The sequence below is a fragment of the Neoarius graeffei genome, chromosome 9, assembly GCF_027579695.1.
Source record: "Neoarius graeffei isolate fNeoGra1 chromosome 9, fNeoGra1.pri, whole genome shotgun sequence".
Taxonomy (NCBI): Eukaryota; Metazoa; Chordata; class Actinopteri; order Siluriformes; family Ariidae; genus Neoarius; species Neoarius graeffei.
Genome location: NC_083577.1, coordinates 75,739,702 through 75,765,115, shown reverse-complemented (window position 1 = coordinate 75,765,115; position 25,414 = coordinate 75,739,702). Strand labels below are relative to the sequence as shown.

At 42.0% G+C, this 25,414-nt stretch overlaps 1 pseudogene; it reads right to left on the bottom strand.

The window, feature by feature from the left end:
* Positions 1-3,633: 3,633 nt before the first annotated feature.
* LOC132892184 (gap junction gamma-1 protein-like) overlaps positions 3,634-25,414 on the bottom strand; it is a 47,835-nt pseudogene continuing 26,054 nt past the window's right edge.

Below are 25,414 nucleotides of genomic sequence, written 5' to 3'. Positions count from 1 at the left end.
CAATAAATTGTCGATGCATGAATCTTTAAATGATTTTTAAGTGTGAAAGAATGAAATGCCTCTAGACAATTTAAAAAAATAATAAATTTAGCACTTAGGAAAAACAGCACACGTGGCTATCTAATGAAGCTGCCACGCAAAGCTTTCATCAAGGCTACTTTGAATAAATAAAACGTTCTGTACAAGGTTTAGTCATTGCTTTATTTGTCCCCCCCATATGAGGTAGCCAGCAGTTTTGGTGTATTCACTCATTTTTAACAGGTGGGTCAAAACTTTTGACAGGTACTGTATAAGCCTAATTAGAATTTTCTTTGCCAAATCAAGTTGACTCTATAAACCTGATCAAGACCAGAACACCTTCTTGGGAACTTTATGCACAGGTTCTTGGTATACACTACAGTATGTCCTACACAAAGAATCCATCTTCCCCACCTTAACTCTACAAATCAAAACTAACTGAGTAAAAAAAATTCTACCTTAGACAATAACTAGTGTTTTGCTCACAATCATATATACATGCAATTACTAATTACAATTCACTACTTAACACACAAAACCTATTTATCCTACACATGTACTTAAACTATCCAAAAAGTATAGTGTGACTTAACACTGGCTCATACATTGCTTTTTGGAATGACAAAGAAATATGTAAACTCCAGTTTAAAAATTTAAAGCATTTTTGAGATGCAACCCTGGGCACTTCTGAAGAAGCACGTTAAACATACAAAAGATCTTCTGTGATGGACACAAAATTTGCTCAGTCAGTGACAAAGAAAAGATTTTATTTGCCCTTGGGTACTTTGGAATGTCAGGCAGTCTGCTCCTCAAGTTATCACTGGTTGCTGAGATTCTCGGAGGCCGATGCACCGTCCTGCCGTAATACCGCACAGGCTGTTCTTACTGCTCATCAGCGTGCCAACAGTGTCATGTTGCCTTAATCAAATCAATATCTTACACACTCAAGATGCCAATATTTCATAGTGGTCCCTTCCTCAATGCTGCTGCAGTTGGAAAGAAGTCAGCCGCAAATTGTTGACTCAGACTCGAATACCTAAAAACAAGGGGGGGGGGGGGGGGGGGGGGGTTTCCACTGTAAATACACGTTTTTGGAATGGTGTGTGATCTCTACTAGTGCATCTCAAAACAATAATATCATTTGGGGGGAAGAGTTCAATATTTTCCATCGGTTACCCAAGAAAGAATTCACTACATTTTGGACTTACAGGTCAATTTTTAATTTATGTCCTAAGATGCAAAAAAAAAAAAAATTAAACATCTTGAAATATTTGAATATTAAATTTCAAGTAAACAGTATAAATACTGTATCTCTGCCTAGCTCAGTACATGCAACCACAATCATGGGGGAAGACTGCTGACTTGACAGTTGTCCAGAAGACAATCATCCATCGACACCCTCCACAAGGAGGGTAAACCACAGGCCATTGCTGAAAAGGCTGGCTGGAAAAGGTGCACAAGCAACAGGGATGGCCACAGCCTTGAGAGGATTGTCAAGAAAAAAAGATTCAAGAACTTGGGAGAGCTTCCTCAGGAGTGGACTGAGGCTGGTATCAGTGCATCAAGAGACACCATGCATAGATGTCTTCAGGAAAGGCACGACAACTGTCGCATTCCTAATACCAAGCCACTCCTGAGCCAGAGACAACATGAGAAGTGTCTTACCTGGACTAAGGAGAGAAAGAACTGGACTGTTGCTCAGTGGTCCAAAGTCCTCTTTTCAGATAAAAGGAAATTAAGGTCCTAGAGGCTGGAGAGGAACAGAATTTAAGGTGTTTGAAGTACAGTGTGAAGTTTCCACAGGCTGATGATTTGGGATGCCATGCCATTTGCTGTGTTGGTCCACTGTGTTTTATCAAGCCCTAAATCAACACAGTGGTCTACCAGGAGATTTTAGAGCACTTCATGCTTCCATCTACTGACAAGCTTTATGGAGGTGCAGATTTCCCAATTGCCAAAACTACTACCAAAAAAGGTTGGCCGACCACATTACTGTGCTTGATTGACCAGCCAAGTTGCCTGATCTGAACCCCAGACAGACTCGATGGGGTATTGTCGAGAGGAAGGTAAACACCTGACCCAAAAATACAGATGAGCTGAAGGCTGCCATCAAAGCAACCTGGGCTTCAATAAGACCTCAGCAGTGCCACAGCTGATCGCCTCCATGCCATGCTGCACTGATGCAGTAATTCGTGGTAAAGGAGCCCCAACCAAGTATTGAGAGTAGAAATGAACATACTTTTCAGAAGTTGGACATTTCTGTATTGCAAATCCTTTTTTTGATTTGAATATTTAAGAGCAATCATTTGAGATACTGGATTTCTGATGATTATGGCTTATAGCTCATGAAAATCAAAATTAAAAAAGCGGCTTCAAATATTTCACGTGACAATATGAAAGTTCACTTTTTTAATTATGAAAAATATTTCACAATCTCTAACTGTTTCAGATGCACGAGTAGATGACCTTCAAATAATTGTCACCCTTCACATGAAAACACCTAGAACATTCCTACGTTCATCTGTATAATATTCTGTGCATGGTTCAACATAGTCTGAGTCTTAGTTGTTTTCTCCCCTCTATTATTAATAACACTCAAAACTCTGATGGCTTCTGTTTTAACATGCCAACAATCTCAATTTTTGTTGCATCAATTGCAGAGCAGCATTTTGGTGTAACAGTAAATGTGGTGCTTGAACAAACTGTATGCACTACTACTTTTATTCATGCAAATTGTGTTTCAGAATGAACGTTTCCAAATAATTGAGGTGTCATGAGGTTGACAGTTAGATCAGACAGTATACCCGTAGACAAACGGATTACGTATGCTGGTAGTTTTTTTTTTATTACGAGGCAAATTACCATGAAAAATTACTCAGCAAGGGTTTTTTGTTTGTTTGTTTGTTTGTTTTTTAAACTGACTGAATTTCCATGTGGCCTGAAAAAAAGAAAAGTGTGAAAGCCAAGTGTGTTCCATAAAACTAAAATATAGGGTTGTTTATTTAAATGTTGTTTAATTTGTACATATCTACACATTCGGGCGGCACGGTGGTGTAGTGGTTAGCGCTGTCGCCTCACAGCAAGAAGGTCCTGGGTTCGAGCCCCGGGGCCGGCGAGGGCCCTTCTGTGCGGAGTTTGCATGTTCTCCCCGTGTCCGCGTGGGTTTCCTCCGGGTGCTCCGGTTTCCCCCACAGTCCAAAGACATGCAGGTTAGGTTAACTGGTGACTCTAAATTGACCGTAGGTGTGAATGTGAGTGTGAATGGTTATCTGTGTCTATGTGTCAGCCCTGTGATGACCTGGCGACTTGTCCAGGGTGTACCCTGCCTTTCGCCCGTAGTCAGCTGGGATAGGCTCCAGCTTGCCTGCGACCCTGTAGAAGGATAAAGCGGCTAGAGATAATGAGATGAGATCTACACATTCACATCACTTCCTCTAAAATACAAGAAAAAGAACACACAAAAAAAAAACCCAACACACCACCAAAGTAGAGGATTGTGATTTTAGGACGCTAATAAATGTGAGCACATACTATCCAACCCAATTTTCCACATTTATCATTTCAGGAAATTACCCAATTTACTGGAAAACATGAATACTTGGAGAAACTTATTTTCTAGATAGGTTTACCCTTCTCACAGGAACTGGCTTGCTCCTCCTGTTTCTCAAAGTTGAGACGGTTTTGCTCGGCAGCTGTGCCGTTGGACTCGAGGCTGCTGCTTCGCACTGGACTCCCCTCCTCATTCTGGTAAGCCAGGTCCAGGTGCTGCTGTGCTAGCTTCAGGTGGCGCTGCAGACGGTCCAGCTCCCGTGAGGACGCCTCATCACCCAGAGACTCGCGGCCCAAGTCACTAAGATTGTATTCAGCTCTTGCACCTGCCTTGCCAGAATCCTTCTTCAGGGCTGTGTGGTAGCCAGGGGGTGCTGAGGGTATGTGACGTGGGCAGACCAAGGCCCTCTGACTGGTCAGGGCTTGATGGTGGTGGTGGCGCCGTGCACGGCTCTGGAATGCGTCACGGACGCCACTGATGCCCAAGTAAAAGATCTCGAGCACGGTGAGCAGCAGGCAGAGGGAGTTCACGGCATACATGATGATCAGGAAGATGGTCTTCTCAGTGGGACGCGACACAAAGCAATCCACTGTGTGGGGACATGGGCTAAGCGTACACACGTATGATGTCCTTTTCAGCTACATCTTTGGTAAGTATATTGATATTATCAGGGATGTGATTTTTCCGCGAATTCGCGGAATTCCGCTTTTTTCACCTCAAAACTTGAAAAAAAAATGTTTCCGATTTTTCCCTCAAATCTACATTCATATCCTATTCGTTCCGACTTTGTTTGAAAGATGGCAGCCTCGGATTTGCATCTTTACGCCTCGATCACGGAGGCTGCCATCTTTCAACTCTTTGTTTGAAGCGAGCGCATTCATTGGTTGTTACAGAGTGATGGGCCAATCATGTACCTCGTTTCATCTCATTGACGTAATTACGTCATTTACGCAATTAAATCATTGAGATGAAACGAGGTACGTGATTGGCCCATCGCTCTGTAACAACCAATGAACGCGCTTGTTAGATAGCTGTACGTAAGCGCGCTTCAAACAGAGTTGAAAGATGGCAGCCTCCGTGATCGAGCGTAAAGTGCGCGCGCGAGTGAGAGAGAGAGAGTGCACGCGAGTGAGAGAGGGCGCGCGAGTGAGAGAGAGAGCGAGAGAGCGCGAGTGAGTGTGTGTGGCGCGCGAGTGAGTGTGTGCGCGCGAGTGAGAGTGTGTGCGCGAGTGAGTGTGTGCGCGCGCGCGCGAGTGAGAGTGTGTGCGCGAGTGAGTGTGTGCGCGCGCGCGAGTGAGAGTGTGTGCGCGAGTGAGAGAGTGTGTGTGCGCGAGTGAGTGTGTGTGTCAGAGTTGCATGTTGACCATTAAATTGGCTTGAATTTGAAATCTGGAGTGTGCATAGGTATTCACCCCCTTTCATATGAAACCCCTAAATAAGAGCTGGTCCAACCAATTCACTTCTCAAGTCACATAATTAGTTGATTAAGATCCATGTGTGTGCAATCAAAGTGTCACATCATCTGTCACAGCATGTTTGTATAAATCAACCTGTTCTGGAAGGACCCTGACTCTGCAACACTACTAAGCAAGCAACATGAAAACCAAGGAGCATTCCAAACAGGTCAGAGACTAAGTTGTGGAGAAGTATAGACCCTTTTCAGTCATGTGACCTTCGTAAACGCGACCGCCATTTTGGACATGTAGTGGACTTCGGCTTGAATCAGTTTGAATGCGAGGAAGGCGACAAACCAAAAACATAAAAGAAAAAGGAGCGAGATGCAGAAAACACCTTCACTATCCAGCGACGTAGGGCATTTACAGGGCGAGCAGAGGGAGAGGCATTTGCAAAAATTGAGGTTAGCAGGCTTAGAGAACGACGTTTACCTGCTTCCACCAGGATTGTTCACTGATGTACGGAAGTACACGAAGCCCTCGTGTACCTGACTTCGGCCCACATGATCTGTATACCTATGTCGTTAAAAACCCATCGCCATACACATACACGCCAACGTCCGAGGTTCCGGAGCGCGCTCCGGCTTGCGCCAGGAGTGCTCCGGCCGAGTTTCTGGAGCGCGCTCCGGCTTGCTCCAAGAGTGCTCCGGCCGAGGTTACGGAGCGCGCTCCGGCTTAATTTGAGGGGAACCTCGGCCGGAGCACTCCGGGAGCAAGCCGGCGCGCGCTGCTTAATTTGAGGGGAACCTCGGCCGGAGCACTCCGGGAGCAAGCCGGCGCGCGCTGCTTAATTTGAGGGGAACCTCGGCCGGAGCGCGCTCCGGAACCTCGGACGTTGGCTCCGGCAGCTATTTATACTGGATCCGGTGTAAATAGCTGCCGGATCATAATTACAGTAAACTAGTAAATACAGTAAAGGAAAAACTTGAGACTGAAAGGTTTTAACAGTCATCCAAATGACTGAACGTAAACATTGCTACAGTAACATACCAGCTACTTGTTGACATTAGCTAGTCAACAATAGCTACTACAGAAGAACAAAGAGGTTACAATGGGTTATTTTAACCTATTTGGTTACACACTCGCCGCCACAGAATGTTAACAGCAATGTAATGCCTTTTCTGGCTAATTTTATTCGTCTTACCTCCAACAAAGTGGTCACTACACAAGCGTTGGTATGCCGAGGGCTGCCAATCTTTCCTGTTAATGGCCGCTATCCATCTTCTCTGTCGGGATCCGATAAAATGATAAACCTTGCCTTGTTTGTTGATGGTTACTACATCCAGGTGCACAACAATATAGTGGCATGATGGAAGTCTTGCTGAAAGTAAAAACTTTATTTGCTGCCGTTCCTCAGTGCTGGCTGTGGTAAACTACTGGCAGTACATGTCCAAAATGGCGGCCGCGTTTGTCGTGACGTCACGTGAAAAGGGTCGATAGATCAGGGTTGGGTTATAAAAAATATCCCAAACTTTGAATATCCCAGGGAGCACCATTAAATCCATTATAGCAAAATGGAAAGAATATGACACCACGACAAACCTGACAAGAGAAAGCCGTTCACCAAAACTCACAGACCGGGTAAGAAGGGCATTAATCAGAGATGCAACAAAAAGACACCAAAGATAACACTGAAGGAGCGGAGATGGGAGTATCTGTCCATAGGGCCACTTTAAGCCGTACATGCCACAGAGCGGGGCTTTATGGAAGAGTGGCCAGGAAAAAGCCATTGCTTAAGAAAACACGTTTGGAGTTTGCCCAACAGCATGTGGCAGGCTCCCCAAACACATGGAAGAAGATTCTCTGGTCAGATGAGACTAAAATTGATCTTTTTGGCCACCATGGGAAACGCCATGTGTGGCGCAAACCCAACACCCTGAGAACACCATTCCTACAGTGAAGCATGGAGATGGTGGCGGCATTATGCTGTGGGGATATTTTTCATCTGCAGGGACAGGAAAGCTGGTCAGGACTGAAGGAAAGATGGATGGCACTAAACACAGCAATTCTGGAAGAAAACCTGTTTGAGTCGGCCAGAGGTTTAAAATTGGGACAAAGGTTCACGTTCCAGCAGGACAATGACCCTAAACATACTGCTAAAGCTACACTGGAGCGGTTTAAAAGGAAGTGTTTAAGGCTACATCCACACGACAACGGCAACGAGATTTAAAAAAAAAAAAATATCGCGTCCACATGGGCAACGGATCAGTAAAATATCAGGTACATATGGCAACGCAACGCTTGCTGAAAACAATGCAATACACATGCTACACCTCTACGTGCGCTGTAAGACGGTCCCATCGGAGACACCAGAACAATAGAAGAAGTACGACGCATGCGTATAAACCCCTTCTTCTATCCGGCATCATAGACATATAAACATATGTTTATATGTCTATGCCCGGCGTGAAGCACTCACAGTCATGTGGTTGTGATGTCATCGTAAACAAATCCATTCTACTCATCCAGACAACTTCGCAACGGCGCCGTTGCCAGATTTTTCCACTTTGGAACCCGTTCTCAAAAGATTTCGTTTTGGGGCACCCAAAACGCCGGTGCCGTGTGGACCCCAGGCCGAAACGATAAACAATTTTATCAGATTCACCTGAATCCGTTGCCGTGTGGACAGGGCCTAAATGTCTTGGAATGCCCTCATCAAAGCCCAGACCTCAATCCAATTGAGAATCTGTGGCCTAACTTGAAGACTGCTGTCCATCAGTGCAACCCATCTAACTTGAAGGAGTTGGAGCAGTTTTGCCTTCAGGAATGGGCAAAAATCCCAGTGGCTAGAGATGTGCCAAGCTAATAGACATACACCCCAAGAGACTTACAGCTGTAATTGCAGAAAAAGGTGGCTCTACAAAAGTATTGACTGGGGGTGAATACCTGTGCACACTCCAGATTTCTATTTTTTCATCTTAATTATTGTTTGTGTCACAATAAACAAAGACCTTTAAATCTGTAGGCATGTTGTGTAAATCAAATGGTGCTAACCCCCCAAAATCTGTTTTAATTCCAGTTTGTAATGCGACAAAACACAAAAGGGGATGAATACTTTTGCAAAACACTGTACTTTGAGTAAAGCTAAGAGCCCTTCAACTCCTGCAAAATGCTTAACGAACCTTAAAAAACAAACCAACCACAAAACCCATTGGTAAACTATTAGACTGGGCAAAAATCTCAGAAATACCTTCAGAAAAAGGTCGCATGGCAAATTTGAGGAAAAGTCGGTAAACATGCTATTTCCCATAATTTGAGGGTGCTGATTCCAAATATTTTGTTTACCAAGCTGAATTTTGAGTTTTAAGCCTGCTAATTAGCATAATAGCATAGCAGTCATACTAGGCGAATGAAGATTTTTTGTTTGTGCGATAACTTTTGAAAGGGTTGATGGATTGTCACCAAATCTTCTATGCTGATGCTCTAGCATGTGTACATGAATGTCTACATTTTGGAAGCCAACGGTTTAAAGATGGCCGACTTTCAAAAAACGTTAACAAACAAGTCCCATATTAATATGCAAATTACAAGGCTTAGCACTCAAAATCCAGCTTGGTAAACACAATATTCAGAATCAGCACCCTCAAATTATGTAAAAAGATGGTTTACCAACTTTTCCTCAAATTTGCCACTAGAAGTCCAGTCATACTAGGCGAATGAAGTTCTTTTTAACTGAACATATTTCATAAAAAGTCCAGTAAACAAATATCAACATAATGTATAAATATGACATAAATATTATAACAAAAGATAGAAATCACCACATGATCCTTGATTAGCATTATAGTAAAAACAAGGCTATATTGCAACTTTTTAAAGCTAATGTTTTTCATCTCATTCATTTGATGAACAGAACTGAAACAAATTCCTAACACAGATGTTTGCTAGAGTTGGATTCTAGGTGACTGGTCATTTTTATTTCAGCAAGTCATTAGTCACTGTTTGCTATCATCAGCTTTGATCCTTTATTGAGAATAGTCTACTATTCTCATTCAGAAGCAGACATCACAGCTCTCCAGGGCTACCATGAGGAAGCAGACACAAGAATTATCCTCCACTGTGTGCATTCAAATGCAGAATTTCTTGTTGTCTCGAGTCAAGATACGGATGTACTCCTACTGTTAATTGCACATTTTGACAAGATGAAGTGTAAGCAGTTGTGGATGAGAATGGGCACATCTAAGAAGCCAAGACATATCCCCATACACACAGTGCGTGAGTCTCTGAGGGCGCAGATTCCCACTATTGAGAATGTTCTCTCTTTCCATGCAATAACAGGCTGTGATACTGTCTCCTACTTTGCGGGACATAGCAAGAAAACATCATGGAAAACTTTCTTGGAGCAGCCTGCACTTCTAGATGGACTTGGCCTGGGTGAACTGACTGAAACCACCATACATTCTGCAGAGAAGTTCATTTGTCGTGTTTATGACACCAATAATGATGCAAGAGCCACTCTTTTCCCCAGATGTCAGGGACCTGAGGCTCTACCCCCAACAAGTGATGCTGCTCAGTGGCATATTAGAAGACCACATTATCAAGCTCTAATATGGAGACAATCAAACAAAACAAATCCAATTCTACCACCTATAGAGGAAATGGGATGGAACATCAATGGACACCTGGAACCCAAACTGATGTCTGTTGCAGCAATCCCCAAAAGCTGCAGCTTGATGGTTACCTGCAGATGCAAGTATGGTTGTAAGACAAGCAAATGCAGTTGTCGCAGTGCTGGCTTGCTCTGTACAGGTGGCTGCAAATGTAGAAGTACTCAAGATCACCCATGCCAGAATGCTAGCAGTTTGGACTAGGGATACACACCTTACTTCAGGTAAGTTAGCAGTTCTTTCTCTAAACTTCTTATCTCACAATTTTAACACAGCTTAAAAGAACAAACATCAAACACACCATAAAATCCTGATGTGTGACTTTTTCTTTCCACAGTGACTTTTTGCATTGACGAGGAGAATGGTTCAAATGTCCATGGAGTTGGAGAGGCACTCTCTGTTAATCTTAAACTGCTGTAAATAAATTTGATTTGTATTCATTCTTAGTTTGAATTCAAGTTTAAGACTAATTAAAATTGTTTATTTTCTGAATGCTGTTTGCTTTGTTACCTTTATCCCATCTGTTATTAATAAACGTCATATTACGATTCCTGCTCTACCTTGTTTTATTACCTTGATTCCATGCAATATGTTAAGAAAACATTTTGTTATGACTCCTGGACTGTTTTAGCACTTAAATATGAAATTCGAGCCCAATGCTATGTTGTTTAACTGATTAGTTTAGAAATAATAATAATAATAATAATAATAATAATAATAATAAATGAAAAAAATCTCATTTTAATATGCAAATTAGAAGGCTTAAAACTCAATTCAGCTTGGTAAACAAAATATTCAGAATCAGCACCCTCAAATTATGTAAAAAATTTCCTCAAATTTGCCGCTAGAACTCCTCTTTTGTGAAAATTGTACTAGTCTATATCTACCGTACAATTGATATCTGCAATCTGATGTATGGTAGAAAATTGACCATCAGTGATGAACCAACACATACTTTATTATATTTCAAAAGCTTTATTCAGTCTTTAACTTGCACAAAAATACTATTGGTACAAAAATATATAAAAAGACAGAATACAAAGTTTATTTAAAAAAAAAAGCACAAAAAAAAAAAAAAGTGTTTGTGAACATGGAACCACTTTAGGATTCCCCATTTAGACTCCCCAAAGCCTGAAATCACTTTCAGACTGTGCTAGAAAAACACCACTCAATAGGGTACATTTACCAAGGATTGGATCATTTCCCAAGCTTAGCTCTTAGTTTTGCACAAGGTCACTAACCTTTGTGCTTAAGAAAAGCAGGCATATGAACATGCAAATGCATTTGGACCAGTTTGACCCCATTTAAATAAATGAAGCAATACCAGTGGAACACACAAAACAGTCATGGCAAACAGAAATAAACAGATTTAAAAGAGAGAAATATACATGACACCATACCCAGAACTAAAAAACAACAACCGCCCCCCCAATTTTCAGACCAAACAAAAGACTCAAACAGAATGGCCAGATGGATCCACATCAACCCCCCCCCCCAAAAAAGTCCACATTATGAATAGCAGTAAGCAAAAACATTCATAAAAAAATAAGAATTTTTTTGTATGGCACTGAGAAGGCTTGCTGTTCTCATCCAAAGAGAGATGCATTCAACAAAATCCTCATATACACATCACACACACGAGGTGGAAAACAGAACTACCAAAAGCTTCCTTGCAGGTCAACAAATATGGTTCACAAGTATTTCAAGCATTTTCCAGGTTTTCTTTGTTTTGATTATTCAGACAAAAAGGCACCAAAAAGTGGCTTTAACGTTTCAGCATAACAATACCGAGACTGAACTTCAGCACGGCCATCACTAGTTTCCAGTTTATAACAAGCAACAGAGATGCATTTTCTCAAATGTACAAACCCACATCACTGATGGCACGGTGTCCCGAGATGAATTACTGTCAACTTACAGGCTACATATTTTCATTCGGAATGTTGAGCCCAAAACACACAAACCACCAAATAAGTTTGTAACTGGGTTTGTCGTGCAACACTGTAATTGTAAAATACAATTGAAACAAATGTTCAAATTTAAAGCAGTGGAAACTGAGGCCACTTCGATGCCTAATATAAAACATGGAGTAAAACAGTGCTGGTCTTAGGTCAGTGTTCTTACCTGTTGATTCCGACCACTTGGCTCCTCTGGGCAAACAGAGCCGAAACTTCTCCCAGATGTACTTTATTACCAGTCAAAAGCTTGGACGCAACCATTTCTTATGATCAATGCTTCAGATTTAAATGCAATTTCAAGAAAATTGTCGATGCCGATGCATGAATCTAAATGATTAAGTGTGAAATAATGAAATGCCTCCAGGCAATTAAAAAAAAAAAAAATAGCACTTAGGAAAAACAGCACACGTGGCTATCTAATGAAGCTGCCATGCAAAGCTTTCATCAAGGCTACTTTGAATAAATAAAACGTTCTATACAAGGTTTAGTCATTGCTTTATTTGTCCCCCCCATATGAGGTAGCCAGCAGTTTTGGTGTATTCACTCATTTTTAACAGGTGGGTCAAAACTTTTGACAGGTACTATATAAGCCTAATTAGAATTTTCTTTGCTAAATCAAGTTGACTCTATAAACCTGATCAAATCAAGTTGACTCTATAAACCTGATCCAAGACCAGAACACCTTCTTGGGAACTTTATGTACAGGTTCTTGGTATACACTACAGTATGTCCTACACAAAGAATCCATCTCCCCCACCTTAACTCTACAAATCAAAACTAATTGAGTAAAACAATTCTACCTTAGACAATAACTAGTGTTTTGCTTACAATCATATATACATGCAATTACTAATTACAGTTCACTACTTAACACACAAAACCTATTTATCCTACACATGTACCTAAACTACCCAAAAAGTATAGTGTGACTTAAGGTGAACCCAGAGCCGGCCCGTGGCATAGGCAATATAGGCACAGGCCCGTAGCCAGCATTGTGGGGGGGTCTTTTTTTCCCCAAAAGTGGACTTCATCTGGCCCCCTACTCCCGTACCCCATATTCATTATAAGTTCTCTGTTGTCTAACTTATTATTGTTATCTTCCTACAACTGTGCTCTCCCCTCACCGTCTGTCTCGGCTGTTGCTCTCCCCTCACCGTCTGTCTCGGCTGTTGCTCTCCCCTCACCGTCTGTCTCGGCTGTTGCTCTCCCCTCACCGTCTGTCTCGGCTGTTGCTCTCCCCTCACCGTCTGTCTCGGCTGTTGCTCTCCCCTCACCGTCTGTCTCGGCTGTTGCTCTCCCCTCACCGTCTGTCTCGGCTGTTGCTCTCCCCTCACCGTCTGTCTCGGCTGTTGCTCTCCCCTCACCGTCTGTCTCGGCTGTTGCTCTCCCCTCACCGTCTGTCTCGGCTGTTGCTCTCCCCTCACCGTCTGTCTCGGCTGTTGCTCTCCCCTCACCGTCTGTCTCGGCTGTTGCTCTCCCCTCACCGTCTGTCTCGGCTGTTGCTCTCCCCTCACCGTCTGTCTCGGCTGTTGCTCTCCCCTCACCGTCTGTCTCGGCTGTTGCTCTCCCCTCACCGTCTGTCTCGGCTGTTGCTCTCCCCTCACCGTCTGTCTCGGCTGTTGCTCTCCCCTCACCGTCTGTCTCGGCTGTTGCTCTCCCCTCACCGTCTGTCTCGGCTGTTGCTCTCCCCTCACCGTCTGTCTCGGCTGTTGCTCTCCCCTCACCGTCTGTCTCGGCTGTTGCTCTCCCCTCACCGTCTGTCTCGGCTGTTGCTCTCCCCTCACCGTCTGTCTCGGCTGTTGCTCTCCCCTCACCGTCTGTCTCGGCTGTTGCTCTCCCCTCACCGTCTGTCTCGGCTGTTGCTCTCCCCTCACCGTCTGTCTCGGCTGTTGCTCTCCCCTCACCGTCTGTCTCGGCTGTTGCTCTCCCCTCACCGTCTGTCTCGGCTGTTGCTCTCCCCTCACCGTCTGTCTCGGCTGTTGCTCTCCCCTCACCGTCTGTCTCGGCTGTTGCTCTCCCCTCACCGTCTGTCTCGGCTGTTGCTCTCCCCTCACCGTCTGTCTCGGCTGTTGCTCTCCCCTCACCGTCTGTCTCGGCTGTTGCTCTCCCCTCACCGTCTGTCTCGGCTGTTGCTCTCCCCTCACCGTCTGTCTCGGCTGTTGCTCTCCCCTCACCGTCTGTCTCGGCTGTTGCTCTCCCCTCACCGTCTGTCTCGGCTGTTGCTCTCCCCTCACCGTCTGTCTCGGCTGTTGCTCTCCCCTCACCGTCTGTCTCGGCTGTTGCTCTCCCCTCACCGTCTGTCTCGGCTGTTGCTCTCCCCTCACCGTCTGTCTCGGCTGTTGCTCTCCCCTCACCGTCTGTCTCGGCTGTTGCTCTCCCCTCACCGTCTGTCTCGGCTGTTGCTCTCCCCTCACCGTCTGTCTCGGCTGTTGCTCTCCCCTCACCGTCTGTCTCGGCTGTTGCTCTCCCCTCACCGTCTGTCTCGGCTGTTGCTCTCCCCTCACCGTCTGTCTCGGCTGTTGCTCTCCCCTCACCGTCTGTCTCGGCTGTTGCTCTCCCCTCACCGTCTGTCTCGGCTGTTGCTCTCCCCTCACCGTCTGTCTCGGCTGTTGCTCTCCCCTCACCGTCTGTCTCGGCTGTTGCTCTCCCCTCACCGTCTGTCTCGGCTGTTGCTCTCCCCTCACCGTCTGTCTCGGCTGTTGCTCTCCCCTCACCGTCTGTCTCGGCTGTTGCTCTCCCCTCACCGTCTGTCTCGGCTGTTGCTCTCCCCTCACCGTCTGTCTCGGCTGTTGCTCTCCCCTCACCGTCTGTCTCGGCTGTTGCTCTCCCCTCACCGTCTGTCTCGGCTGTTGCTCTCCCCTCACCGTCTGTCTCGGCTGTTGCTCTCCCCTCACCGTCTGTCTCGGCTGTTGCTCTCCCCTCACCGTCTGTCTCGGCTGTTGCTCTCCCTCACCGTCTGTCTCGGCTGTTGCTCTCCCTCACCGTCTGTCTCGGCTGTTGCTCTCCTTCACCGTCTGTCTCGGCTGTTGCTCTCCTTCACCGTCTGTCTCGGCTGTTGCTCTCCTTCACCGTCTGTCTCGGCTGTTGCTCTCCTTCACTGTCTGTCTCGGTTGTTGCTCTCCCCTCCTCTGTCTGTCTGTTGTTGCTCTCCTTCATTGTCTGTCTGTTGTTGTCTGTCTCTGTTGCTCACTTCAGTTGTTGTTTATGGCATCAGAACACTCCTGATCTGCCCATGCTTTAGCATAAAAAACAATTTCTAATTGAGATAAATGTTTCAAGTAATCCTGAGATTGAAATAATATCGCACAGCCCTATAAGGACAATTAATTTAAAATTGCCCAAATGCAGCAACAGTGGGTGTTTTCACACACACTGGTCTGAACATTTTCATTTTTCAGCTAGTGCACACGTTTCTTTTCACTCTGATCCAAATGCCAAACCACTGACAGGGCATCATGTTACCATGATGCCATGTTACCATGACGACTGAAAAACACATGCTCTTAAAGTCTCGCATTTTACTGTCTTCACACCACACCACAGCTCCGATTTCCCAAGCTGAAAAAAAAAAATAAAAGCAGCCCCAGGTCCGACGCTACTAGTACCTAGCCATCGAGCCACCTAACTCATCTGTGTGCGCGCGTGCCACTGACACACATAGACTGACGGACGGGCTGACGCTACCCCCACTGATCACGCTGACAGATCGATCTACCACTACTGTTGTAAACAAAAGAAAAACAAAGTCCTGCACTCAGCACCTTACCCATTTTGGCCCTTTTTTGGAACATGGCGCCAATATTTTGGGACAAAGTAGCAGCAGATTTCTTGCGTTTTCTGTCTTTATCTTCTTTTTTCCCCATTTTCTCTTCTATCCAGGGCTACCACGTGACGTCACCGTACCGCGAGATTGTGCTAGGGCGCCATATTGGAAGACCAAGTACATGCATACATACATACTCACAATATAAAACAAAGTACGAGCGAGAGTAAGGTGACACGACGGCTGATAAATCTGGTTATGTGAGTACATTACCAGTTGCACAAAGGGCACGGTATGTGGAGAAACTGGCTGTGATTGATGGGTTTGACCCATATGATAAGACTCGGGGCAAGGGAGAATGGATTTTTCATTTCATAATTTATTTTTAATTTACTACTTCTCTGTTTTTATATATTTGAATTATTTGGACATGGGGAAAAACTATATTTAAAATCCAAAGAGGGATGGAGGGAGGAAAATTAAAACAAAAGAAAGAAATGAAATATAGAGTAGAGTATATTTGATAAAATTAAGGATGTTTTTATTCAGTAAACATTTTTTTTTAAATGTTCTACAACACTCTAGCCTAGTGACTTACCAGTAACAAAATAGACCTGAAGTATTCAGATCCACTCTGCATAAAGCAGCTAGATACTCTCTCTGTCTCCTGGCAGAAAGCTCCTTGGTTTGCTCCCCTTGTGTCTCAATCACAGCTGGTATTCTGAAGAACGACTTCTTTTCACCTTTCCCATCAGCTTTGTTAGAACACCCTAACACAGCACAAAAGTTTACCATTGTAGGTTTTTGATGAACCAAGTGCCTCATGGGTTCACATACCGCGCGCTGCCGTTATGATGTTATGTTATGAAGGGGTTTAAGGACGCGCCCAATGAGAATTGATATGGCGTCCTGTAAAGGTTTGATTTATCTTATTAAAATACTAAATATTTAATGCAGTACCACTCAAGAGTTTGACAAGTTTTATATATCTATACATATATACACATTTTTAAATTAAAATATTATTTTCAACAATACATTTATATACATTATAGAACATTGGTTGAGACAAAATACTATATGCAGAAATATTTAACCCTTCTTCGTTTAACTTTAATATAATTTGTTGGTGGAAGTTAACATATTTGACACAATCAAGAAGAATATGTTGTACATTTTCTAAGACTCCACAAGTATCACATAAACCATTTTCATATTTTTTAAACAAGATCATGTCATTGAAAAGGCATTTGCCAAACCTCAGACGAGTAAAAGTTGTTTGTACCATTTTATTTTTATTAGCAAATTTAACTTTGAATGAAACTTCTGGTTCTATAGAATGATAAAATCTACCTTTATCACTAGAATCCCAACGATCTTACCATTTAACAAGACAAACATCTTCAATTAGTTTTGCCACATCAACATAGTATGGGAAAATAATATCCAAAGAGTTTTTATTCAAAGCTTTTTTAGCTGCCAGATCAACAATATCATTTCCTCTTATGCCAACATGAGAAGGAATCCAACAAAAGATTATTTCAACTCCCATATTAGACAATTGGTAAAATAGATAACGGAAATCCCTAAAGTCAAAGTTTTTGAAATCATCTGAATTAATAACTTGTAAGACGGATAAGGAATCTGAGAAAATAACACATCTTAAAGGAGGTTTGTTAATTAAAACTTCCAAAGCCTTATTTATTGCAATCATTTCAGCTTTAAAAACAGATCCATTACCAATTTTGAAAGATTGTGTCAACTTTAAAGCAGGAATATGAAATGCTGCTGCACATTTTTCATCAGCTTTAGATCCATCAGTATAAATTTCTAAACTTCCAAAATATTTTCTCATGTGTTCCCTCGATAAAGATTTCATAACATGAATATTATCAGACTTCTTATTTAACTTTTCTTTTAGCTCAAGGTCCACTTCAGGAGATGGATATTCCCAAAAAGGAAAACTGTCAACTAGGGGAATAATTTCTGGTTTTGGAAAACCATTAACAAGATGTCCAACTTTAGACAGAATAGGTCTAAAACTGACATGTATATCACAGTTTTGTTCTTCAGTACAACAAGAGGTAGTAGGATGATTAACCAAAGACCTGTATTTTAGAGCACACTTTGCCTGTTTGAGTTCTCTTCGAAGGTCCAGAGGCATCACCCCACAATCTACTTCTAATGCAGCAATAGGGGTCCATCTTAAAGCTCCAGTACATATTCTGAGACATTGATTTTGTATAACATCTAAAGACCTTTTCCTAGTTATACATGCAGTATCAAATTTCACAACCATAGTCTAAACAAGATAACACAATTGCCTTATAAACTAATACCATTGATTCTTTATCGGATCCCCATCTACTGCCTGATATTGCTTTTAATAAAATTACAATGTTTCCTACATTTACCTAATAATCAACATGAGTTTTCCAATTGAGACGAGAATCAAAATGTAAACCCAAAAATTTTACAGATTTATCATGTTTTAAATTCTTATTATTGTATTTCAAGAGAACCTTCTTAGAACCTCCACGCTGAAATAAAACAACAGAAGATTTGGTTTCAGAAATTTTAAAACCCCACTTATTACACCAATCTTGAATAAAATCCAAAGCAGATTGAATTTTTCTTTGAAGAAATTCAACATTACTACCAGATTTCCAAATAGCTGTGTCATCAGCAAAGATGGAAAAAGATACATTTGAAGGATATAAATCATTAATTGCAACAAGAAATAAGAAAGGACTAATCACACTTCCCTGCGGAACTCCATTTTGCACTTCAACAGAAGAAGAAAGTTCAGCATCTCCTCTAACTTTGATGGAACGATCAGTAAGAAAAGAGGATATCCAATCGAAGATATTACCAGAGAAACCCATTTTATGAAGTTTCAAGAGGATACCTTTTCTCCATGCCATGTCATAAGCTTTCTCAATATCTAAGAACACAGCCAAGACTTTATGACCTCTACCAAAACTTTTTTTCACTCAATCTTAAAAGATGATCCAATGTATTTCTTTTCTGTTGAAAGCCAGATTGATTATTATTAAATAAATTATGCTTTTCACAAAACCAATTTAGTCTGGCGACAATCATTTTTTCCATTAATTTACAGAAATTTGATGTTAAACCAATAGGTCTATAAGAAGCAGGATCTGAACTCGGTTTTCCTGGTTTAAGAATAGGCACAACTATAGCCTCCTTCCAACAAGAGGGAACCACTCCATATTTCCAAGATATATTAAAAAATTCTACTATAAATTCCTGAGAAAAAGAAGACATATTTCTAAACATTTGATAACATAGTTCATCACCTCCAGGAGAAGAGTTTTTGCACTTCTTTAAAGCCCTTCGAAACTCCGACAAGGAAAATACAATATTATAAGATGAATCATCATTAGATCTAAATGAAAAAATTCATTTTCTTTCTCAAAAGACTGTTTATGTTTTTTTAAAGTATCAGTATAATTTTCATCACTACTAACTTTTGCAAAATGAGAAACTAGCACTTCTACCTTTTGTGCATTACCATTTGTAAAAGAACCATCATTTTTTCTAAATTCTGGGATTTTTAAATTTTTTCCTACATTATCCAGATTTTTCAAAACTCTCCAAATTTTAGATAGCCTTGATCTTTCATTCAAAGTAGAACAAAAGGAATGCCAATGATTTCTTTTAGCTTCTTTAATAATTTTTGTAGCCATGGCCCTTTTACATTTGAAATTTATATAATCATTTGAATTAAAACATTGCATTTTGCAATATTTCTATCATTAACAGCTTGTTGGCATTCATCATTCTAAAAGCCTTTATTTCTTTTACCAACACCTTTAGATCTAGGAATACTAGATATTGCAGCAGAATGAATAGCTTCTATTATTTTTATTAATTCATTAACATCTGAATTATCAAGATCAATAGATTGAAAATTTTCATCACAAAGTTTAGAAAACTTGTCCCAATCAGCCTTTTTAAAAATCCATCTAGGAATACCTAATTTTTCATATGGAACTAAACACTTAATTTCCATTGAAATACAATTATGATCACTACCTCCATCAAAATTAGTTACTTCCCAATTAAATAGACAGGCTATATTAGGAGAAGCAAAAGATAAATCAATATGTGAAACTCCTGTATTAGAAATTCTGGTAGGGGAACCTGTATTAAGACAAACAGTATCACAATTATCCAATACTCCCTCAATTATTCTGCCTCTAAGATCAGAAAAAGGACTTCCCCAAAGAACACTTTTAGCATTGAAATCACCACAAATGATACAGTTTTCTAAATTCAAGATAATATTCATGTCTTCAACACTCAATGGAAAAGATGGAGAACAATAAACATTTACCACATTAATAATACCTAAAGAAGTATTGATTTTAACAGAGATTGCTTCACAATTAAGAGTTTGGAAAGATGAAAAAAAAATTATCTTTACGAATCAAGAAAGCTAAACCTCTATTTGTATCTGCAAATAGTACTGTATAATTATCAAAAGTAGCTATTTTATTTTTAATTAATGATTCTTGAAGACATATCAAATCAGGGAGACTATCTGGGTCATTCCATGTCAATTCACACGATTCCCTAGATGCTCCCCAGGTGACCCTCTTCGATTTGCCCGATATTTGACACACAGGTACCTTTTGATGCCAATACAAAGAATCCCAAGTTTTAGCATCCTATGTCTAACGGTTTTGGAGATGAGGCCCTCCAAAATGTGGGTGCCATGCCCACTTTTCAAGCCTGTGAATTGCATACAGAATTTACAAGCATATTTGGACACCTCTAGTTTTAGATTGAAAGAAGATACAGGCCTAAAAATCGCCATGTCCCCTCAGCATGACCTTGTCTATCAGATGGTGTACTTAAGAATAGCATAGCTTGACTATTTCTGCATATATTAAGCCTTGAAAACTGTAAGTGTGAAAAGGGTGATGAAGAGTCTTGACATTTTGGGGTTCCAGATCTTGGAAACTATGAATGCTGTGGGAGGTATCATTGATTTTCCATCACATTTGGTAACTGTACAGTGTATTCAAAAAAGTGTGCGGACATTCAGACCTTAAATGACAGAATAGGAGGTACACAAAAATGGCTTTGGGAGGAAAGTGACCCTACGGTACCCCCTACTTCATGCTCCAATTTAACCATGTGGGCACTTGAGTGGAATGCCCTTTTAACCCCATGCACAGTAACACTGTATCAAACATTCAAGCTTTGAAGAACTTTGTTTTTCAGAGTTCTTCATACTAATTTAGGCCTTCAAAATATGGGGAAATTTGTCCCTTTTTCATCACAGTATCTGGGTTTCTGCTGCCATCTGCTGGTCAAAAAAGTAACAGCATAAATCATGAAAACAAAAGGGACTGGAAAGTCTTGACCAATAAACCACTTTATCAATAAACCACTTTAATTATATAGGTGATTTTAACAAGTATTAGGGAGTTAAATTAACAGTCGCCTCTAGTGTATTTATGAAAATAAGACTAAGTAAAGATTTCATGTTGGAAAAGCAGAGTGTTTCTAGTTTCAATATTTTCTAAATTGTGATTGCATGGTTCAGAAATAGGTCAACATCAATCAGGATCATTAAGAAAATTAAGAAATTCTCATCTCATCTCATTATCTCTAGCCGCTTTATCCTGTTCTACAGGGTCGCAGGCAAGCTGGAGCCTATCCCAGCTGACTACGGGCGAAAGGCGGGGTACACCCTGGACAAGTCGCCAGGTCATCACAGGGCTGACACATAGACACAGACAACCATTCACACTCACATTCACACCTATGGTCAATTTAGAGTCACCAGTTAACCTAACCTGCATGTCTTTGGACTGTGGGGGAAACCGGAGCACCCGGAGGAAACCCACGCGGACACGGGGAGAACATGCAAACTCCACACAGAAAGGCCCTCGCCGTCCCCGGGGCTCGAACCCAGGACCTTCTTGCTGTGAGGCGACAGCGCTAACCACTACACCACCGTGCCGCCCAAAATTAAGAAATTAATTAATTAAATGAATGAAATTAAGAAAACTGCTATGGGCGATTACAATCATGTGCCAGGTGGTGAACTCAGGTACAGCCTTAATTTCTGTCTTCACTTCACTCCACTTCAGCCTCTATACAAAAGGCTACAACTAGCTCTTGAAACTGCAGATTTCTACAGCTTAAATTAACTTCTATTTTTTAAGCTAAGCATATGGAGAATGGAGCTACCAAACTGTAAAACTGGCTTGTCTCTAGTGAATGATGTCTGCCATAAACTTACCTACTGTAGGCAGAAAGGTCTGATGACTCTTCCTCCTTCTGAAAGGAGGATGCTGAAATGGCGATCAGGAGTGTCATTTTCAGATAATGATGTAATTTGCTACCACCATGAAAAAGTGTTCCTTTCAAGGTATCAATGTTTACAAAAAGCATGCTGTGATCCACTGAAGATGCACAAAAAAAAAATGCAAAAGTACATATTTCTCAATTAATTTCCTCTAAAAATGTCAATGCTACATTGCATAACTAGCATTAATTCAATAATTTCCTAAAAATGTAGTGATTCCTTCAAATGATTAATGAATTCTTCCCTCTTTTTTAGAAAACCTCCGGGTTGTAGATGAGGCTAAGGCAGTGAAATTCAAGTTGAAGCCAGGACAAAAGCTGTGCAGCAATTGTTGCACCAAGTTAAAGGAACAACTCGCCATGGGTGAAATGATGGATGCAGGAGACAGATTCGAGCCACAGACTGAAGTTCGAGAGTCAATGGATGCAAGTAACAAAGCAATGGGATGTTCTCCTCTGAAATATACATCTTCACGCGATAAAAAGGGATACTGGAAACGGAAGATTAAAGACTTGCATCATGCCACACAGACCAAGGCAGCCAGATTGGCTGATGTGCCAACTGATGAACTTCTTTCATCGAGTTCAGATAACTGCCAGACATGTGAGGAGTGGGAGGAATTACTAAAGTTACTGAAAGAGAAGTGTAAAGTGGCATCAAAAAAAGAAAAGATCCTCACACTTCTCCCAGCTACATGGAGTATCAGAAAGGTAGCTAAAGAATTTTCTGTCACTACTCATATGGCGAGGAAAGCAAAGACTGTTAGAGAACAACAGGGAATACTTGGTGAGCCGCATGTGAACAAGGGAAAACCACTGTCAGCTGAAGTTAGAGAACATGTCATGAAGTTCTACCAGATGGATGAATATTCAAGGATCTGCCCAGGGAAAAAGGATTATGTATCTGTAAAGATCAATGACAAACGTGAACAAATGCAGAAGAGACTATTGTTGGTAAATGTAAAGGAGCTATATACACAATACAAAGCACAATACCAGGATAAAATTGGCTTCTCTAAGTTTTGTGAACTTCGTCCAAAGTGGTGTCTGCCTGTGAACAGTGCCGGGATGCACTCTGTGTGTGTATGCCAGTCGCATCAGAATGCAAAACTAATGGTAAATGCCGTTCCAACACAGGATGACTACAAGCACCTTTTGAAAGAAATGGTGTGTAATTTGGAGAGTAGGGAGTGCATGCTTCATCTGTGTGACTCTTGTCCTGGAAAGGATGGACTTCAAAATTATTTGATGACTGTCTTCACAAATAATGACATGGATGACATGATCACATACATGCAGTGGGTTTACACAGACAGGACTACACTTGTTTCTTTGCAGCAACCTCTGCAAGAATTCCTTCAGGCTGTTCGTCAGGCTTTTGATCAACTTCGTCATCATTTTGTAATGAAATCTCAGGCTTCCTATCTGCGGATGCTCAAAGAGGGACTGACGCCTAACATTGCTGTCATACTGCTTGACTTTGCCGAGAATTACAGCTTCATTGTGCAGGATGCTGTACAGGGTCACCACTGGGACAATAGCCAAGCTACAGTGCATCCATTTGCAGTTTATTACAAGAATGGTGACCAACTTAAGTGTGACAGTCTTGCAGTGATCTCGGATTGCCTGAAGCATGACAACCGCAGTGCACACCTTTATTTCAAAGGTTTTGCCGAGACTGCAAGAGAGCATTCCTGATCTTAAGAAGGTCAGGCTTTCGTCTAAACGGGGGAACAGGGGCGCTGCGCCCTCTTACTCTCGGCGTGCGCCCCCTTACCAACTCCGTGAAAACATCCCAGCAACACTACGTGACAATGTGTCTGATCATCAAATACGTTATAATTGCTCCAAAAATATTCCAATCATAGTAGATATACCGCCAGACGGTGCAAAAACAATCCGAATTGGCGTTTTCCAGACTGAGGCGCCATGTTGTTTAGTTGTTTACTTGTCGCGGCTGCTCTCGCGAGATTTGACATGGGTTGCATACAAGGTCAGCTGACTTGCAGAGCGAGATTTCTCGAGACTGAATGACCTTTCACCCACCGGCGCGGGAGCTTTTGACAAAAGTAGTTCGCGAGTTGATTTTGTTGGTGGAGGAGGGTCTCAGATGCTAAACGAATCGGGCTGAGGCTGATAGACATGGAAGGAGAAGGCGAGGGAAATTCAAAAGAGGAATGGCAGGTGGTAGGAAGAGGAGCGAAACGAGACAGAGTGTCCGAAGGTAATTTAGAGTCTGATAAAGGTAATCCCAATAAAGCAATGCGAGTGATAAATGACAAGGAACTAAAGGTCAAATTACAATTTGATGCACCTCTCTCTATTAATCCACTGAAAATTACCAAAGCACTTCATGCAGCCGTAGGCACAGTGCAGGTCACACCTGTAAGAGATGGCAGCTTACTTATTGGTTGTTACAATGCCGCGCAGCGGGATAAACTTCTTGCAATGTCTGAAATGGATGGTAAGAAAATTAAGTGCACTTACTGGGAGCGAAAGAAACTTGAACTTGGGAGTTATAACTGACGTGTCTACTGATTTGCCGTGTGAGGATATTATGAGCAATGTATCTGGAGCTAATGTTGTCAAATGTAGGAGATTGATGTTTACCCGAGATCGAATAAAAAAGGAGAGCCTTTCTGTTTTATTTTTTGATGAGAAGGTATTGCCTATGAGGATTAGGGTAGGATATATGAGCTTCCAGGTTTGTCCATATATCCCGCCTCCATTGCGGTGCTTTAATTGCCAGAAATTTGGGCACGTAGCAGCCATTTGCAGAGGAAAAAGACGATGTGGTAAATGCGGAGGAGAAGATCATGAGTATGGTCAATGTAAGGAGGGTACTAGTGTTAAATGTTGCAACTGCGGGGGTTCACACAGTGCAGCATACAAGGGTTGTCAAGCACACAAAAAAGCGTCTGAAGCACAAAGAGTTAAGGTTGAGGAGAAACTTACCTATGCAGAGGCAATTAAGAAGGTTGATGGAAGAAGGAAGCTTGAAACGGGCCAATGACAGCAGGGACAAAGGCAAAGTGTTATTTCTCAGCAGAGTAAGGAATCACCTAGCCCTATATGTGCAGACGCTATAAAGGTGGATAGTGTGAAATTCTTGGCGTTCTTGGCTGAAGTCATAAACTGCTCAGCGGTCACAGAGAGCAGGAGCGAGAGGATTAAAGTTATTGTCAAAGCTGCACAGAAGCATTTTCGTGTGGGGGCGGAAGTTTCAGTCGATGAAATTACTAAAGCATTGAATATTCTCCAGGGCGTACAAGCCACCTCACAGTCAGCATCATGTGGGGGTTCCTAATGATTTTTAGTATTTTACAGTGGAATGCTAGAAGTCTTTGCTCTAATGGGCAGGAGTTTAAGAAATTTGTTGACGATTTGGATATTAAGCCAAATGTTATGTGTGTTCAGGAGACATGGCTTAGGCCTCACCTGGACTTTGTCCTACAAGGATATGTAGCTGTGCGTAGGGACAGGGATAATGGCCCTGGTGGAGGGGTGGCTTTATTTATCATGCAGGGGTTGGGATATAGAATAATAAAGGTAAGTAGGGAGGTAGAGGGAATTATTATTGAGGTATGGATAGGTAGCTCCACCTTTTTGATTGTTAATTATTACAATCCCTGCGTTGTCCTACATAGGGATCGACCGATATGTTTTTTTCAGGGCCGATACCGATTATTATGGAATTGGGATGCCGATAACCAATATGT